The 15,971-nt window shown below is 45.1% G+C and overlaps 1 protein-coding gene and 1 pseudogene across 2 annotated transcripts in view; both read left to right on the top strand.

Annotated features, from left to right (window-relative positions):
* Positions 1-15,971, top strand: part of CNOT6 (CCR4-NOT transcription complex subunit 6) — a 1,957,714-nt gene that overhangs the window by 978,934 nt on the left and 962,809 nt on the right. The gene's annotated exons all lie outside the window — the stretch shown is intronic.
* LOC122800100 overlaps positions 11,091-15,971 on the top strand; it is a 66,202-nt pseudogene continuing 61,321 nt past the window's right edge.

The raw sequence follows: 15,971 nt of genomic DNA, 5'->3' as shown, positions 1-15,971 counted from the left end.
ATGACAAAGCCATCTCCAAACAATTTCCAAATGGATAGCGCACTGCTACAAGCAACACGGAAAGCCTCCCCCTAAGGGGACCAGGACTCACTCCACCAGAGCAGCCTCCACCTCTGCAGCTTTCCTCAGCGGAGTCCCCACCAGGGACGTCCTGGAGGCTGCCACCTGGACATCTGTTCACACTTTTACCAAACATTACCACTTGCCTATCTTCTCTAAATCCAGGGCATGGTTTGCCTCTCCAATCTTTCAGGGCATCCTAGCCAGCCCCTAGTCTCCTTGACTGCCTCAGCTCTGGGTATCAACCCAAATGGGATGCCTGCAACAGTGAAACACAAAGAACATAGTTCAGTTGTGTACACTTACCATAAATGTAGATGTTTGAGTGTATTCACTGTTGCAGTCACTTTTCTTCCCTTTCCTTCCCAGAACTTCCCAGAAGGAAGTTTCCTTCCCTCCATCCCCCTTTTCTTTTTTCTCTTTCCTTACAAGGGACATTTTGGTATTTACTTTCTACTGGTGGGGTTCTTCCACCAGAACCTGGCTGTCATTTGGGTGCTCCTGATAGGGCAAGAAAAACTGATGTAATGATGTCTGCTGCCCTACTTTATGCTACTGATGACCTGATGTCGGTCCTGAAGCGACAGCAACCGACCCAGAAATACTAAGCCTCTGGTATTCGGGCCAGCCGAAGTCTACCCTGGCGTGGATAACCCAAATGTGATGACTGCAGCAGTGAATACACTCTATAACATCTACATTTATGGTAAGTGTACAAAACTGTACTTTTGAAATGCAAGGTCGATCATAATTTGATTATATAATAAAGCTTGGGCCCCACCCATTGGACATTACAGTACAAACTTCCATAGCTCCTTTCAAGGGAATGAAATAGTGGGGTGCAGAGGACTTTCCCCTTGTTTCTTGTGTGTTGGGACTTATCCCCACATAACACACGTTTAGTTTCAGCCCATTTTCTTAAGCACTTCAGTGAAACAGGCTGTTACATGAAGACAGTGGATTAAAGCTACTGAATCTGGTGCAGCACATACGTGATCTTACTGATGAAAAGCAGAAGCATCCGTGACTAAGGCTATAGAGTAGATCACACAGTTTTAAACATGCTAGGTCATTGTCCTGTTCCAGAAGGGAAGTCATGCTTGGCTGCTATCATAAAGACTGGCTGCACTCAGTGCTACCTTAAATATCCACTTCAGTGCTTCACATGGAATACATCTCAAACAGGGTCACAGGTTAGTTTGCCAAGGTCACAACCTACTGGCGTTCAGGGTGCTTTGTTGCCATAACCCCATGTTTGTATTTCCATGTATATGTGGGTGTACGTATGTGTAATGTACATGTCAGGGTTATCTTTAAAAGAAATTAATGGTCTTGTCTCACTGAGGAACTTGGGGCAAAATTATTATAGATTTTTTTAAACTGGGCAGGAAAGTTTAAAAAAAAGCCATTATCGCATTTCATAATTGTATTCATAATTTCAGTAGTCTGAAATAGGTTGCATAGAACTACTGATGTCCAATTACTGGGTTTTGTTTTTGTTTTTTTGCTGTGTATTTGTTTTGATTACAGTAATATTTCAGGACTCTGTGTGGTTTTAGCGAAAAGAGTTGCTGGTCTTGTCCTGACAGCCTCTTAAAAAGTTTGCTCTGGCTGATTTGTGAAAGTCTGATCTGATGTTTTTGTCCATTCCTCAAATGTTGGGTTTCAGATCCAACTTCAGACACTTTTCAGCTTTTAGATCTGTTGCTCAAGCTCCTCCCCTTACCCATAATTCTCTCCCAAGCACCACATTACCTTGGATCATCTTTGCTGCTTCCAGCAATCAGACATGGTTGACATGGCTCAAATCTCTAGGAGATGAATAACTTTCAAATTTTTAATTTATTTCTTTTCAGTGTCTTTAAACTTTTGTTCTTGTGTCCCCCTCTACTAGTTCTTTTTTGGTAGTCTCTATTACTGTTGGTGTTTCTTACCCCTTTGCTTACCATTGATGGTATTTGTGCTTTTGTGTTCTGTGATTTTACTTTTTTTTCATTGCAGGATGTGTGTTTAACTGGGTTAAAAAATGCTTTTCTGTTGGGCACAACATTCCCAACTCGGGCATGCATTCTGAGTGTATGTACTGTCTTGGAGCTTGTCATCTTGATGTGGAGTGTGAGCTGTTTTGGCTTTGGTTGAGTGTTCAAGCGAGTTAGTCCTTAAGGGATTGTTTTTCATCTTCAGTGTCTGGAGCTTCCCCGTCCGCAAAGCCAGGGGGGAATGGAGAGAAGCCTAAGGAGTCTAGAAAGCATTCCCCAGACTGCTGTCTGTCATCTCCAGCATCAACTTCTCCAGCTAAAATTTTTAAGTCCTCATATCAGTCTAGTACTACAGATTTGAAAACTTCCTGTACTAAATCTCCTGCATACAGACAACCTCTGTTCTTTCTGGAGCCAATCTCAAAACATCACTCTCTTTTCTTGCAAGAAACTCCACCCAGGGTATCTAGACCTTCTACTTCCTCGTCCATCAGGTCTACCAGGAGCTTTTCCAAAGCAGATGTGGACAGGATGATGAGAAAATTTCACTGAACCTAAATTCAGTTGGGAGTACTCTCTGCTCCATCTCCCAGTGGACCAGTTTGCTTTGGACCAGTCCATTTATCCTTAATGCTACTCTTGATTCATTCCTCAGCTTTGGAGATAACAGATCCTAGAGCTCCAGGATTGTCTGGTTCAGATCCAAAGGCTTGGCCTTCAACTCTGTTTCTCATCCTACCAGTACAGATCTGGTCAGAACCATAGCTTCGGCACCTGTTCTTGGGGGTAGGAATTCAACTCTGAGGTTGTCTGAATTGTCCCTTCCCCTTGAGGCTTCAGAGTTTGACAGATCCGCTCTGACTGTTGCATGATGCAACAACATGATGCAAGGTCATGGGGAACAGTAAAAAACAACCCCTGCAGGTACTGCAATTGCATGGCTTGAATTCCAACTAGAAAAACAGCAAAGTAAGAATGCAAACTGTGATGCTGAACAAATTCAGTATTAAATATATGTCGGCAAAAGAAAAAAGGAAAAAACAGACCGGTTTCGGCTAATACAGTTACATAGCCTTCCTTAGTGTTCAAGAAATACAAATAACAAATTCCTTTTATGCATGACATCAACCACAAAAGACAAATTGATTGGTCAAATTATAAGTGCTCATTGAGACCTGGTGGAAAAAAGTCCACCCAGTTTAATTATCCACTTCATTTCTTTGGCATCAAGAATATCGTGCCATCCTGCTTTAATCTGTTGCCCTCAATCTTATCTATTGCCATGAATCTAAAGGAAGCTGTAGAATGTACTAGGGAATGTTTGTATAGTGCACTAGTGGGCTTCCTTATCCTGTCACCAATATGTTCAGATACTCTTATTCTCAGTGGTCACAAAGTCTGACCCACATAGAATGCTGAGCAACTGCATGTAGCCAAATAAATTATCCAATCGCTACTGCAGTTAGCAAAAAATGTGACATCAAAAACATTTCCTGAATTTTGACTCGTAAATTTAGAGTTCATAATTCTATTGCAATGACTACAGTGACCACAGGGAAAACGCCCAATAAGAGTATCCCCCCAAAAAGTTGTTTGTATACCAGTGTGACTCAAACTTCTGGGTCTTCGTTTGTAGTGACTTTAATGGGAGCCCAAATTTCTGCCTCTACGAAAAGAAAGCCGGCATTTCTCCTGAAGAAAGTGAGAAGTTATAATCAGCCAACAAGATGTTCCAGTGCCTTTGTACGCTATTCATAAGTGTGTCCGTGTTCCTTCCACATGTGGCAACCAACCTGATGTCAGAGTGATTAGTTGTATTTCTTTGTATTTCAAAAGGTCACCTCTGTTTAATGTAGTAGCCCAGTTACTGACAGTTGGAACTTGTCCCCATTTTGTAGCCAATGTCATGAAATCTCTTGGTAAGGTCTTTCCTAAAGTATTCATAAGTGGATTCCTGTGAGCAGATTTGTCTCTTTGTTATGAATTGTGACATTGGGATGTTCCTAGCTATATGAGGTGGATGATAGCTGGATGCATGGAGAAGGGAATTGTACTGTGGATATTTGCAAAATACCTCAGTTCGTAAAGTAATTTTATTTGTGTCTTTCGGCTTTTCCCGGTTAGAGGTCGCCACAGCAGAGCTCCGGTCCGCTAATGATTGGTAGTGGATTTTTACGTACCGAGTTACCAGCCCTGACGCACAACCTTCAACGAAGGCACGCCCCATTCACGTATGCCTCCACACAGAAGATGCTCTACCTGAGAATCGAACGGGGCAACGTCTTGCTGTGAGGCAACGCTACCGCAGCACCACCACCGCAGTACCTCAGTTTGTAAAGTATGATCTGTATTTCTGGTGATTAGAACATCAAGATATGATGTCTTTTCCAAATTGTAATTCACTGTGAATTGCAGGCCCCATTTCTTTTCATTGAGAGAGCCAACAAATTCCAACAAATAGTCCACGTCTGATCTCCATACCATCCAGCAATCATCCAAAAACCTCCTCCAAATGTCCATTTCCACCAGGTAAATGTTATGTGCATGATCATAAATCAAATGTTCAGCATAAGCATGAAAAGGTCTGCATGTATGGGGGCAAAGGAAGCCCCCATCGCTGTTCCTTTAATTTGCCAATAGCATTGTTCCTGCTAGAAAAATACATTTTTGGTAAGGACATGTTCAGTGAGGCATATCGGGAAGGTGTTGAAACCAGGTTGATAAAGATCCGATTTGTATAGCCAATGTTCAATGGCTTCCATACTGGCCTCATGTGGGTATGTTGGTGTACAGTGCACTGACCTCTAGTGTACCTAACCACCCCTGTTCCAATTGGGTTTCGGAAGTAATCTGAAGAAATTCAGTAGTGTCCTTGATTCTTGGGCGGACCCATTTTAGTAGTGGCTGCAGAAATTTGGTGAGGAATTCTGACAGAGGCTCAGTAAGTGAACCTCTGCCTGATACAATCGGTCTGCCCAGTGAGTTACAAGGGTCCTTGTGAATCTTGGGTAAGAAATGAATGTGATGTTTCATAGGATCCGACACTTTAAGATGATACAAAGTAGTGTCAGAGATAATTCCCTCCTGCCTAGCAGATAAGAAGTCACCAGTCTGTTTTTTAAATCTGAATGTTGGATCCAAAGGCATCTTCACATAATGTCGCCCACCGCTAAGTTGTTTTTGTGCTTCAGTATCATATTGAGCCCAGTTCATGGCCACAACTGCCCCACCTTTATCAGCAGAGAGAATAACCAAATCATTGTTCTCTAAATCATGTAGGGCCTCTAGTTCAGTCTTTGAGAGATTGTTAGCCTTATAGCTCAACTCCCAGGAATAGAAATGCAAATTCTTCAATACACTTGTGTGAAATAATTGAACACTGTCGTGCATGGGTGGACAAATTTAGATTTATGATAAGTAAAAACTCTATCACAGAGTCACCATCAGTAGATCTTTGAAAGTGTTTTAAATTCAAAAGTTTACAAAATGCTAATCCATCATGAGCTAAATGATCCTCAGAAATGAAAAAAAAAAACTAGGAATAAAGTTTAAGCCTTTATTAATTAGACTTACGTAGGTTCATAGGTAAGTACTAGGCTATATCTGCCCAATGGCATTTATAAGCCTAGCCAGTGTGTATTTGCTTTCGCCACCCCCTTAGATTAGTTCCCTGTGCCTCTGACCTGCAGAGCCACTGCAGTGATCCCCGGGATAAATTTTTTGTTTCCCATCCACCCTTCAAGGTTTCTCTTAAAGTGCTAGTGAGGGGCTCTGCCAGATGTATATTGGAATCTTGTTCCAAAGCATGGGGAGTCTCTGGGTCAGGAATCTATCCCTCCAGCATGTTCTATTTATCGTTGTGGTAAAGTTTATATCCCTAGAACTTGTGGCTCTCAGGGATTTGGGTTTTTTTAGGTGGAGAATATCCATAAATTCTGGGTTGGACATGGCCTTGTATGTCAAGCAGAGATCACCTCTGAGTAAGCGGTATGCAACCAAGTACAGCTGGAGTTTCTTTAGTCGGGCTGCATAGGTAATCTGTTTGAGGCCAGTAATCCTCTTGGTGAGGTACTTTTGTGGTCTTTCCAGCTGTTGCAGGTCTCTTATAAGGTACATCCCAAGTGGGGCGTTATATTCTATAATGGGTCTAATAAGTGATGAGTAGAGAGGTACAATAACCTCCTTTGTTCTGGATGAGAACCCTTTTGAGATTAGTTGGGCCATGTAGAAGGATTTTCTAACCACTTTGGCAATATGATTATCAAAGGAGAGATTGCTATCTACTTGGGTCCCCAGATCCCTTGTTGCTTTTTCTGTATTTAGGGGACTACCATCTATGTGGTAGCTCGCGGGTACTTTGTTTTTTCCAGAGGGGATGACTATGCACTTGTTGGCATTCCGCTTGAGGCCTTGATTTTGACAACAGGTATCCGTCTCAGTGAGACCCCTTCTGGAGGGTGTCTGTATCAGCCGGAGAATCAATTATGGCCCCTAGTTTGCAGTGGTCTGCGAACTTGGTCAGCCAAAGTCATCCTGTGCTTGCCTGTACCTCTGAGAAGTATATACCAAACAGGAGGGGGTCCTAGGACTGAGCCCTGGTGGATGCCACTTGTAACCAGTTTAGAGTCGGACCTAGAGTCTGCAACTTTCATAGTGTGGGTTCTGTCAGTGAGCCAATTTGCAACCTATCTCGTGACGTAGGGGTTAATGTTCAGGTTGTTGAGTTTGTCTATAATACCAGAATGGGGAATGGTGTGAAAAGCCTTTGCGAGGTCTAGGTAGGCTGTGTGGACCTCCTTTCCCTCATCTAATGCCTTGGTAACCGTCTCAAAGAAGTCCACCAGGTTTAGGAGGCATGATCTGCCCTTAACAAAGCCAAACTGGGTGGGGTCAAAAGTTTGGAGGTTCCCAACGTCTGTTAACGAATTCCTTGATGATACGCTCCATAGCCTTGCAGACCAGGCTAGTCAGGCTTATAGGGCGATAGTTCCTGGGGTTTGTTCCTGGGGTCTGTTGTGGTGCCACCTTTGTGGAGTGGGATAACTGTTGCTGTGTGCCATTCTGGGTACATAGCCAGTGGAGAGGCTGAGTTTGAACAGTGTGTTTAGGTGAGGGGTTAGTTCATTTTGGAGCTCTTGTACAATACAGCCTGGGACACCATCCGTTCCTATTGAGGCTGTTTTTGGCTTTGGGATAGGGCTGTTTTAACCTGTGTATCGGTGATTGCCGGGGCCTTACATTCTTCTGGTATGGTTATGGGCCTTTTAGGGGGTGAGAAGTTTACACTGAACCTGTCTGCCAAAATGTTGGCAATATCAGTCAGTTCAGTGAATTCTGTACCATTCTGCAGCAGCTTAGAGCAGATCTGAGAGTTTCCACTTAGGTTCTTGACATAGCCAAAGAACGTTTGTGGTTATCTTTGGAATCCTTGGCAATTTTTATTTCTAAGCTAACCTTGGATGATTTAATGAGGGATCGTAGTTTCTTGCTGATACTGATCAGGGATGTCTCTCCTCCTAGGGATTTTTCTCTTATATGTACTAGTTTCCTCCTCCTGTTGTAAAGCCTGTTTATGGCAGGGGTCCACCAGACTGGTTTCCTTTTCTTAGAGGAGTGAGTCTTGGTTTTACTTTGGGATAGCACAATCTATGCATTCCTACAGATGATCATAGAGTGCCTTTGTATAGGTTTCAGCATTCAGCTTGGACAGCATTGTCCATTGGCATGGGGGCTCTGAACCTTTCCACCTTGGTCTTAAGCAACGTGAAGTTTGCTTCTGAAATGTTTTTCACGGTGGTTTCCTTGATTGAGGTCGGGGGCGGAATGTGAATATCCAGAGTGATTAGTCTATGGTCTGATCTAACCAGCGAGGGGTTGACATCAGGTGTGGAACACCGGTCGCCCTTGTTGGTGATGACCAGGTCCCAGTAATGTTCCTTCTGGTGGGGGTGATGACCAGTCGATCCAGGGTGTTAGAGTTTTTAAATTCTAGGAAGCGTTGGGCAAGGGAGTTAGTACTTGAGTAGTTCTCCCAGTTAATGTTTGGGTAGTTGAATTCACCAAGTATTAGGGTGTTTGGTAGGACCTTCATATTTCCCAGTGTCTCAAGAAATGCGGAATGGGGGTCCTGGGTCATGGTTTGTGATCTGTAGCAAGCTACAATTTGGATTGCAGTTTTGCCCGTTGTTAGTTGCACTTGGATGAACTCTGATGCATCGTGCTGCACCACTAACCTGGAGGTGTAAGTATCCATGAATATGGATGCACCCCCGCATTTTGTGTTTCGGTCCGGGTTCTGTGGTCAAAAGGTATGGTATGAGTTATAGCCTGGTAGTGCTGGGATGCTCTCTGGAGCCTTAAACCAGGTTTCAGTTACTGCACAGATATCTATGCTCTCCATACTGAGGAGTGCCTCGAGTGCGTGCATTTTGAGGTTTAGACTTCTGGCGTTGAGTAGCATTACCCTCAGTTATTGGTTACTTGTGCTGTTTATGGTAGTGTCTTTTGAGCCTTGCCTAAAAAAGGCACTATGGGGGCGGCAAGAGCCTTTGCCAGTATTCGAAAGCCTAAGGGTGACAGGTGCAAGCCATTTCTTGCGAAGCAACATGGCTTGTCGAGCATGTCATCCCAGGCAGACAGATACTGGATCCCCTTTGAATGACACCAGAAACTTAGCTAATTGAAGTTGATCATTTTTTTTCTTTATACTGTGGCATCATTCTTGGTGAGGGTGGGTTTCTACTCATGGTCAGGGTCATACCTGCCTGGGCTACATGATCAGAGAGCTCTTCTAGGTCTCTTCATGTAGTCCAGGGAGGTACGTCTCTGGTCATTCACACCAACATGTACAATAAGAGTCATATTTGTACTTGTTCTGGAGTGACCGGAGTGCTTGTGTTATGTGGTGGATCCTGGCACCCGACAGACAGTTAACTGTAACCTTCTCCTTGCCCAGCCTAGTTAGAGGGATATCAGTGTGCCTGACTATAGAGTCACCTATTACTAATGTGTTGGGTATGTTGTTTTGCCTTAAGGGCTGTGATTGCGTGGCACACTGATTATGTGAAGTATGTGTTTCATGGTTGGTGATGGGTTGTGGAGGTTGCTTGGATGTCTGCTTTGGAGGTCTCTGTTGCTTTTACAGATTTTTATTTAGAGCCTTTGAGTATGTTTTCATGTATTTGTATGTTATTTGCCTGTGTTTGTTTGTTAGGTCTATGTGAGACTGGTGGTGTGTTGCAAGTATTACCCTTCTCCTCTTGACAGTCAGTTACAGTCTGGGGTTGAAAGAGCTTTGCCTCCAGTCTGGCTGTATAATTGCATCTCTCGCATATATTAGTGTTTGGTGGTAGGAGGAGAGGGTTGTCTGTGTACATGAGGCAGTTGTAACAATGCCTCAAAATGCTCAGATTCACCAGTTGGACTGGAGAGTACACCTGAAACTGCCCTTTGGACATGCCTGAATAGGTAGAGTTGGCTTTTTTTCTGATTGACTGGTGTGGACGAATAGAGAGCCTTGTCCTTCTGGACAGTATAAGGGGGGGGGGCTAGTGCTAGGGGTATTTAGTGCTTGTTATGAGTTTTAAGCAAGTGCTGGGCTGTAAAATGAATGGTTTGAGTGCTAAAGTTGAAGGTTTGTCTAGTTCCAAGGGAAAAACTGAAGAGTAGACTTTGTGGAGTCGGGAATCGTTTAATCCTAGCTCTAGCTAACCGGCGCCGCCAGGCACGCAAAACCGTACAAATGCATTTTTTATGTCAGAAAGGTTAGAGAGAGAAATTATCCCAAAATGGCCAATAAAACTACAGTTTCTGGGCAGAAACCACTCCTCCAAGGGCAGGTAGGCTGTTCAGAACTCCCCACTTTCACTGGTGAACAAAGAAACTTCCTTTTTGCCCAAGTAAGGTGTGGCCAAACACAGAAACTTAAACACAGTCCAGGTATCAGCAGGTATCTGAAACTGGACTTTTCTAGCTTAATAAGGTGGGAAAATAGCAAGATTTTTTTTTTCCAAGAAAACAGTAGAAACCAATGCAAAAACACTTTTATAGCCAGTAATGGCTGTTGCACTTGAGTGGGGGAAGCCAGTAACAGTTAAAAATACAATTTACAACAAAAAACGAATTTTGAAGGGCAAGCACAAATAAATGCAATTTCAGTGTAAAATGAGCGTTCTGAGAAGCATAAATGCCAGAAAACGAGCGTTTAGACGGAAATAGCAATAAGCAATAAGAGAAACAAAAAAAAAAATGATACATCCAAAGTCTCTACTTTTGTCTCTGGCGTTGTAGGTCTCTGCAGAACCCTGGGCAGCATCTGCTGAGCTTATACAAACACAAAAACCGCGCAAATGTGTTTTTTATATCAGAAAGATTAAAGAGATAGAAATTAGCCCATAATGGCCAATAAAACTAAAGTTTCTGGGCAGAAACCACTCTTCCAAGGGCTGTTCAGAACTCCCCACTCTCACTGGTGAACAAAGAAACTTCCTTTTTGCCCAAGTAAGGTATGGCCAAACTCAGAAGCTTAAACACAGTCCAGGTATCAGCAGGTATCTGAAACTGGACTTTTCTAGCTTAGTAAGGCGGGAAAATAGCACGATATATATACTTTTTTTATTTCAAGAAAACAGTAGAAACAAATGCAAAAACACTTTTATGGTGCAGTAATGGGAGGTGGGAAGCCAATAACAGTTAACAATAAAATTTGTTTGTGACAAGGTGGTAAGAGAGATATTTAAAACATTGTTACATACATTCACTTCTGAATTAGTTTCAGCAACTCGTCCATGTTGTTTATTTTTTTTGAGTGTTTTCTCCTGCTGTTTTGTAGTGGGTCCTAAAGGGGCTGTGTGGTGTTGCTTCTTTTGGGGCGGGTAAGTCTGAAACCTGCTGTATGTCCAAATCTGTGGCTGATGAGGTATCATCCGTTGATGTCTCAATACCAGCTGGGCAAGGTGGTGTGGAAAAGATTCTTTAATTTCTGGGGCAACATTTAACATTACAATCATGCAGTGTTTGCTGATTATTAATAGCTAACATTGGTCACTAAAAATGGAGTGGAAAAGTGCACAGTCAACCGTGGCAAGATACAAAGTGGTACTGGTGGGCGATGTGCAGTGCGGGAAGAGTGCCATGTTATAGGTACTGGCCAACGGCTGGTACCCTGAGACATATGTCCCTACAGTGTTTGAAAATTACACAGCTTGCTTGGACCTGGAGGGAATTTGTGTGGAGCTTAGTCTCTGGGACACATCAGGTTCACCATACTATGACGTACGTCCTTTGTGCTTCAGTAACAGTGATGCAGTGCTCCTGTGCTTTGATGTCAGTCGTCCAGAAACATTGGATAGTGCCCTGAAAAAGTGGAAAGCTGAAGTCTTGGACTGCTGTTCCAGCATAAGAATATTGTTGTTTGGCCACAAGACTGATCTGCACACAGACCTTGGCACCCTTATGGAACTGTCCAATCAGAAGCAAGCACCAGTCTGACATGAACAGGGTTTGCTGGCAGCTAAACAGTTGGGAGCAGAGGCCTATCTAGAGTGTTCAGCCTTCACTTCAGAAAAAAGTGTGAACAGTGTATGTTAAGTTGTCAATCTCCTTTCCATTCTTTCTCTTGGTTCGAGGGTTCGGATGCTCCTCTGCGCACTGTTGCTAAGCTCGAGTCACTTTTTACCAGCCTCGAGGCAGCCCCATATCCCATGATGCAAGGCATACCACCCAGAGATTTTTGCAGCGCTTATGAGGTCCTCCCCACCAGCTCCTGGTAAGTGTTTACTATTTCGCTATTTTAGCCCCTTTTAAACTTAAAACCCTTATTGTTAGTTTTATTTAGTTTTAATCTGTTTCTGACAGAAATTTGTCTGTCTCTTATTATTTTTATCCCATCCCCTGTTAGGGTGTGTGTTTGTGTTGGTACTTATACCTTTTGGTATATTTAAAATTAAAGGCTTTGACTGGTGTGTGTGTGTTTTGTGTGACACCATGTCAAAAGAAAGTCTCAGGGGCTTTAGAAGTGTGACTGCGTGCTGTCAGAAGATGTCTCTGACAGACGGTCACACTTACCTGCAGGACTCTGTCATTCTTTCAGCCAGAGAGTCCTGCAGGAAAGAAGGAGGGCTCTCCCACCTAAGACTGTCAAGTCTTCCAAGGCCCAGGCTTCTGTGTCCGCCTGGAGCCGATTTTCGCACCGGAGCCCTTTCGGCGCCGAGGCTGCATCGACTCGATCGTGTCGGCTGCATCGGTCGCCCGGTCTCCGGCTCGCATGACTCCGGGCGCACCCGCATGTCGGGCTCCGATGCTATTTTACTTTTACGGCTGTATCGTGGGCCCCGCTGCCGACATCATCGAGGCTTCTGTGCCGGGCAAGTTGTCAGCTCCAGGGCCAGGGTAGTTTTTCATCGGTTCCGATGGCTCTTCCAGGAAACCTCCTCGAACGGAGCCATCGGAGCCGATCTTCAAAGTCATCCAGGCTTGACCATGACTTAGAGAGAGTGGTCAGTAGATTACTTAAGTCACAGGCACTGGCCCAAATGTTACATAGTCCGCTCAACAGGCGACTATTGGTCCACACTCTGCCATAGTTCCTCCTTCAACTCTACCCCAGAGCTTGGAGTTGGAGTCTTCGAATGGTTACTGCTACGGCTGGAGAACAGATACCCCTTCTGTTCCTTCAGCCTCTACTCTTATCTCCTCTTGAGACCTTCCTTAGAGGGATCTTCCATGGTCTCCTCCGAGGGGTGAGTGGCATTGGACCATTGTCCGAACCCGCTCTTCCCCTGGAGCTCGGCTCCGACATCTGCCTCGGAGACTTCCCTTCGGTGGTCCCTGGAGTTCCTAGTTCTTGGAACGGGTTCTCTCGACCTGCCTGGGAGGAGCATTCGAGGTGATGAAGAGTGTGCTGGCCACTGGTATCAGTCAGCAGTCTGTTCCCTAGCTCCTCCCTCTATGGTGCCTGTTGACATCTCTGCCACTTCTCTTGCTACAGGACCCAGAGATCCTCCGCCTCAGGTTTCCCCATTGAATTTCCCCTCTCCAAGGAGATTCTCCTGATGTTGGAGATCCTCCTAGGAAGAGGACTTGGAAACATGTAGACTAGTCTATCACTTCAGATACTGACTTTGATGAGTCAGAGCCCCTAGATCCCCTCTGAGGATGTCTCCTTCTCAGACATCCTAGAACTCCTTAAACAGAGGGAAACTGGCCCACCAACAATCCTCTAAGGATGAGTCAGTATACCTAGAAGCTTTTGGATCTCGGCCCTCCACCTCCTGGGTGTCTCGGCAGCTCCTGACTCTGTAGAGCCAGTCCCTAGGAGGCCTTCAAAATTTATCACTGCCCCAGGTGACAAGCAATTCTCACTAAGGGTGTCCCCGCTGATGCCATGGTGGCTGCTGCCACCAAAGGAACTTGCAGATCCTTCCCATCCTCCTAATAAGGACTCTAGGACCATGGATAGGATGTTTTCCTCAGCGACCTTTGCCATTGGCTGAATTGCCTATGTCACTTCACCAGACTCCAGAGGATATCCTTAAGGAGCTGGGTGAAGTAGTACAGGATCCTACTGCAGGGGCTCAAGAAAAAGCAGCTAGGAACCCTTAATTCCATTGCAAACTCCTCCATGCTAATATCATATGCTGCTGATGGGTACAGGTGTGGCTCTTAGGCGCCAAGCCTGGATGCGGCTATGTGACTTTGCAGATCCTCCTTCACAAATTCTCCTTTGATGGGTCAGCTTTGTTGGGCCCTCAGGTGAAGGAAACTTTGACCAGGTGCAGGGCGGCAAGACTCTTTCTGCTGTAGGAGTCTTTTCCACCCCTTCTAGACCTTACCCCAAAGAACAGAAAGGTGGCAAATGTGGTTCAAATCCCAAGGAGTCACCGGATTCACGTGGTCAGTTTACCCCAGAGGCAGAGGCGTAACAACAACAGACGCTCTAGAGGCAGAGGGGTCCAAAAAAACAGAGAGCCTCTGACAAGCCCTTTCAGCATCCCTGAGATGTTGCCGACTGTCCCTCCTATCACTGTACCCAGAAGCCTGGCATTCCCTCACTCAAGACAAATGGGTACAGTCGATCATATCCATTACATAATTCCTTTCGAGGAAAGTCCTTTCCCCTCAAATTCCCTTCCAGATGTACGGGAAATTGCAGAGTTAGAAGTCTCAAAACTACTGCAAAAGAGCCATTCAGCCAGTTACAACAGACCATTCAGAGCCCGGAATCTACTCAAGGTTCTTTTTGGTCCCCAAAAGACGGGAGACTGGAGACCAATATTGGATCTCAGCAGACTCAACAAGTCTGTGAGGAAGACAAGATTCGAATGGTCACTCTTCAGTCAATTCTGCCCTTCTTGCAGAAGGACAACTGGATGTGCTCAATAGATCTTCAGGATACTATCACATCAAAATTCACAGACGCTCAGGAGATTTCTCCGCTGGGGTCCAGTCATTTCCAGTTCAGAGCCCTGCCTTTGGTCTCACTACAGCCCCAGAGTGTTCACCAAATGCATGGCAGTGGTCACGGCTCACCTGAAACGCCAAGGATTCCAGGTGTTTCCGACTGGCTCCTGTCAGCCACCACCAGGCATCAGCTTATACAAGCCAGGGATTACACAATAAATCTTTGTTCTCATTTGGGCATCTCGATCAACTTGAAAAGTCATCCTTATTGCCCTGCCAGTCTATTACCTTCATAGGCGCAAACTTAAACACTGTTATGTCAGCTACCCTTACAGATCAAAGAGTTTCAGACATTCAGAGTCATGTCAGGATCATTCTGGCCAACAAGAAAGTACAGGCCAGAATGGTTCTAAAGGTATTAGGCCTCATGGCTGCGCCATTACTCTTCTTCCCTGGCTCGATTCTACATGCCTTCTTCAGTGGATGCTGTTCACAGTGGTCGCACCAACAACTTCCTATCGCCACCAGATTCTGGTGACACAAACTTAAAGATCATCTTGCTTGGATCACATCTCCTCAGGTTCACCAAGGCAGGTACTTTGTACCCCATCCCCGATAGCCACTGTCACCACGGATGCCTCCTGATCGGGTGGGGGGTTATCAGGGGGCAGTGGTTCACGGGGCGGGGCAGCCGTCGAGTACCATCTGCACATAAATGTCCTGGAGATGAGAGCAGTGCTTTTGCAAGCCCTCAACGACTTTCTTCCCATAGGGACAATTGCAGTCCACACAGACAACATGTCTGTAGTTTGGTATATCAACAAACAGGGCGGAACCAAATCCTACCCTTGTGTCGAGAAGCCAGACTATGGCAATGGGCGATCTCCTCTCATCGGTTTCTGGTAGCAACGCATATCCTGGGAAAACCAACATTGTAGCGGACAGATTGAGCAGAGCTATTCTCATGCCTCGTGGTCTCTCAAGCAATCTATAGCGAAGAGATTTTTCTGGAATCCATGTTGCGATCTTTTGCTACTCCCAAAACAGCAAATGTCCAGACTTCTTCAGCCTCTTCCTCTATCTGGCCATCCCCCCAGAGACGCTCTGACCCAGGATTGGCCCCAGGGACTTCTTTATGCCTTCCCTCCATTTCCTCTGGTCCCTCAGGTGATCCAGAAAGCTACCGTTTTGAGGGCCAAATTGATTCTCATTGCCCCTTACTGGCCTCGACAAGTTTGGTTCCCGTTCCTCCATCATCACCTTTTGGTGCAGCCGTGGCATCTGGACCCAGTGCCAGATCTTCTGATTCACCAATCGGGTCAGCTGCGGTCTATCCCTTCTCTCAACCTCACAGCATGGTTGCTCCACTTCCTTAGCCAGGCTTCCTTTGATCTCTAACCCAGTTAGAGACATCATAGTAGCTTCCTTAAAATCCTCTACCAGGAGGATTTATGCAAGCAAATGGAAACGTTTCTCTTATTGGGCTAAAGCCAAGAATATTGATCCTTTCACTGCCCCTGTTCAGGCAGTCCT

Source organism: Protopterus annectens, chromosome 4.part0 (assembly GCF_019279795.1).
Source record: "Protopterus annectens isolate FY-2018-M chromosome 4.part0, PAN1.0, whole genome shotgun sequence".
In the NCBI taxonomy this organism is placed as follows: domain Eukaryota; kingdom Metazoa; phylum Chordata; order Ceratodontiformes; family Protopteridae; genus Protopterus; species Protopterus annectens.
Note: the sequence above shows the minus strand (reverse complement) of the source record. Positions and strands in the feature narration are given on the sequence as shown.